The following is a 4,486-nucleotide window of genomic DNA, read 5'->3' as shown; positions in this document are numbered from 1 at the left end:
ACCTGATTTAAGCCATCCTTTTTCTTTTGGAAGAGAACAGGTGCACCCCATGGCCATGTACTAGGTCGGATAAACCCTTGCTCAATCAACTGTTTGAGTTGCTCCTTGAGTTCTATAGCCTCTGGAAGTGACATCTTGTACGACGCTCTTGAGATTGGTTTACTACCTGGAAAAATTTTGATTTCATGGTCTACCTCCCTAGGTGGTGGTAGTTCAGAAAGTTCAGCAGGGAAAACATCCGAAAATTCTTCTAGCCACATTGGTTCAGGGTTGGAAGAAGATATTTCTATTTTGTTTAGCTTGACTACAAAAAATTGTTGACCCTTGCGTAACCCTTTCAAAAGACGATTAGCTTTGACCAAGTAAGCTTTTTGTCGTCCATTCTGGCCTTGAATAGTGACTTCTTGACCTAGGTTGTCCACAAAAGTAACACTTCCTTGGGCACAATGGATATTGGCATTATGACTGGCTAACCAATCCATTCCAAGAATTCCGTCATAGATTCCTATGGGTAAGGTTTGAAAAGTAGCAGAAGTAGAGTATTCTCCCAACTTGAAATCTATTTTTCCCACAGTGTACTGAGATAACACCTCCTTTCCATTGGCTAATTCAACTCTCATCTTTCTTGCAGGGTGTTGATTAAGTCCTAACCTCCTTAAACATTTAGGTGACAAGAAAGAATGAGTACTACCGCAATCAATAAGAAGCTCAAAATTTTCACCTTGGTGATTTGCAGGTGTTTGAATGACAACATATTGTTGTCTTGCTCTTGGGTTATCAATTGCAGCATGTAGAGTTGCTCTTTCCTCTTGTTCTTCTCCCAATGTTGGTTCTCCTATGATAGCATTGACTCTGGCAGCCATTCCACGCCCTCGACCTCGGCCTCCATTTCTTCCTCCACGATTTATTATTTGTCCTCGTCCTCTAGCTTGAGTAGGTGTATTTGTTGCGGAGACTCGCCTAGGACATACATTCCTGAAATGTCCTAGCTCGTTGCATTCATAGCATCTAAGATATGCATTTTGAGCTCCATTTGCTGAAGCTGCAACTATTGCATGAGTTTGGTGAACTGGGTGAACTTGCCTTTGGTTCCACATCATAGACCGTCCTCTCCTTCCAGCATTCCTTAAATTTCCATTTCGTACCCTTTGAGAGTTTGACATCTCTTTAGCTAAGGGTTTAGCTCTTAAAAGAGCATCTTGCAAATTTACAGGCCTCATGGCTTCTAGACGAGTATTTAAAGGAGAATTTAGCCCTTGGTAGAAATGGGCTACTTGTTGATGTGCGGTCATTGGCGGAGCATAGCACCTAAGAGTTACAAATTTGGAGTAGTATTCTTCCACTGTAAGATGAAACTGGCGTAAGTTGAAGAATTCATTCATCTTAAGGGATTCGTGTGCGGGTGGAAGATAACATCCTTTGACAACATACTTAATGTCTTCCCAAGTTTGAGTGTTTTGAGCTACTTGATTATCTTTGCAGTGTTGTTTCCACCAAAGCTTGGGATCCCCCGTGAGACGAAACATAGCCAACATTGCTTGGTTATTGGGAGTAGTACCAGCAGCAACAAAATAATCCTCCATCTCTTCGAGCCACACTTCTACATCGCGCTCAACTAGGGCTCCTTCCCCTTTGAAAGAGGGAAGTTTATCTTGCTTGAGAAGTAGCTTTTTCTCTTGAAGAGATGTGTACACCGCACTTTGTGCAATATAAATTAAGTGAAACTTTATTGGATACTCTAACTTTAATCCACTTTAAGGCAAGACTCGATCAGACAATAATACAAACAAAAGATAATATTAATCCAAACTTTATTTATACACATATTATTTGCTACCAAGGTTGGTAGTCTTTAGGTACAAGGATTGTAATGTCTCTACATTTTGAGTTTAGTGACTACAAAAGGATAGGCTAAAGGATCAAAATAATAAGTTTCTTTTCCTTGAAAGCTACGAGATACACATATGGGTCGAATCCTACCACAATGGATAACTTTTGTAACTTGGTTATAGACCCATTGAGTCTGAGATATCTTTTCTCCTCCCAAGGTAATGGTAGCATCCGGATTCTCAGTACCAATGAAAAGATAAACTTCGATGACTTTTAACTCCTCTGTCCAACGAAGTTTCTTGAGATTGGTATCCATGCACCATATCTTGTCAGCATCGATGGTATAGATTCCTCCAGATGGACTCTAGTTGATGCCCCATCCTCTATGCACCCTTGGAATAGGTGGTGCAAACACCCTATCCAAAATCATCATCACCCTTTTTCGAAACTGATAATTTGGTGATTGGCATGCATTTTCAAACATGATGGTGAACACCTGGAATTTCTGGTAGGCTGAATGAACATTTTCCTGTATCAGGAAAGTTCAGTCTTCAATACCATATAAAAACTCAAAACAATTTTTCTAGGTTCTTCTATTATTTCAAACATTTGCATCCTTCAATATCCAAACATCAATCTAAAAATCTCCCCAAGCTTTAACCTAGACTCTGATACCAGCGTGAGATCCCTGCCCCTTTTTGAGAGAAGCGGAGTACCTTTGATAGGTCTCCAATCCTGAGAAAGAAAAACCAACGGACATTGCCTTAGCTAGTACGTAGCCACGGGCATGAACCGTTAGTGAAGGATTGGTCCTATCTCGCTATGGCGGAGCGTGACCACCATAACCCTATCTAAAAACTATTTATAATCAATTATACCTAAAAGTATAAATCTTAGAGTGACCAACCTGTGCGCTTTTTTCCCCATGTTTGAGAAGCACAGCCGCCAAGGTTTGTCTCTTTTAAGATTTATGACTAAAAACAAATTCTAGCGTTGGAAAGTTACCCAACTCATCAGGTCCACCCGTCCATAGAATCATACCGTCGGGGTATCATTCTTCCACTTTCCACACCACACTCACCCTTCTTTTGTTATCTAATTACTACCACACTGTTTAAACATACATGTTCCTTTACTTTATTTATGATACTGGTTCGTTAAAACAGCCCTTCAAACAGTATTACAAACAATAGTCAAACAAGAAGTCGTCCAATTTTAAACCAACAACCCTTGGATTAGGTTCACTCAAGAATCTCTACTGGCGCTATTATGTCTGATCGGTATATACATTATTTATAAAAACCCTTGTCCTCATGAGCGTCCCATACCGCTCGACAAGTACTCGTTGTGCTAATCTGGACGTACTCCCGTCACAGCAACAACGGTGTCAATCTGGGCGTCATCCTCACGCAACGGCAAAACAAAACTGCAGTATCCAGCTGGGCTAATCTGGGTGTACTCCCACCACAGCATCAGCGGTGCCATCCTGGGCGTCATCTCACGCCTCAGCAACTGCCACATAATACCAGCACTAATAAGTAGAGAGACTTGAGAGAAACCATACCGAAGATTTTGGACAAACATTCTTTCCTATAGCAACCAGTTTATCCAGACAATCTTTCCTACTTGTCAAACATATGACGAGTTTCTTGGGGTTAAGCCCCGTGGTTTCGGTGCGTGTTTTCTTTTCATAAGGTAAATAATATATTCCTATGGTTTCGCATATGCAATGATGCATAACTTGAAACTGCAATACTAACCTGTACCATAGCCCCGATTGGTCCGATTGGTGGAGACATAGCATGTTCCGCAGGAGTTCCACCGTTACTTGTACCGGCTTCATGATCATTAGCTCCTTGTGTTCGAGCACGCTTTGGAGCCATTTTTTTGTACTACACTTATATTATACACTTAGAACTTTAAATTGGTCAATTTCCCTAGTAATCTCCTTGTTTCCAAAGAGAGTCTGTAATTTGAACCCTCGCCAACTCGGATTCACACTTAGTGTTGTTGTTTTACATCTAATTTCTATACATCAAATATTTGCTAATCGTAATTAATTAAACATTAAATGTGTAAACTATGAGTGAAAGTTTAGGAATGCATTACTTTTATGCTTCACATTTCTAATCCAATTCTAACTTCAATTTCTATACTTTAACTAAATCAATTTTTTAGTATTATTCAAAATTCTACTTAATCTAATTGACAATAAAATTGGTGAATGCGAATTTCATCATGTATAATAAGAATATGATGAGTTCTCTTATGTATTAACTTTCAATTAACAACGTATAAGTTAATAGTGAAGATGTACTAACTAGAGAGAGTAGGTATACTTAGAGAGATTAGAGTAAGAGAAAACATACACGCACATCTTTTCTAAAGTTAATTGAATCGTACTATCCATTAGAAATATTAGAGTAAAAGAGAACACACACACACACACATATCCTTCTTAAAGATAATTGAATCTTACTAATCTATTAGAAGATTAGAGTAATAGATAGCACACACACACATAACTAATTGAATCTTACTTATCTATTAGAGAGATTAAAGTAAAAGATAACACACACACACACATATCCTTCTTAAAGCTAATTGAATCTTACTAATCTATTAGAAGATTAGAGTTATAGATAGCACACACACA

Source organism: Adiantum capillus-veneris, chromosome 3 (genome assembly GCF_014529385.1).
Source record: "Adiantum capillus-veneris isolate H3 chromosome 3, ASM1452938v2, whole genome shotgun sequence".
Classification (NCBI taxonomy): Eukaryota; Viridiplantae; Streptophyta; class Polypodiopsida; order Polypodiales; family Pteridaceae; genus Adiantum; species Adiantum capillus-veneris.
This window is presented reverse-complemented; position numbering follows the sequence as displayed.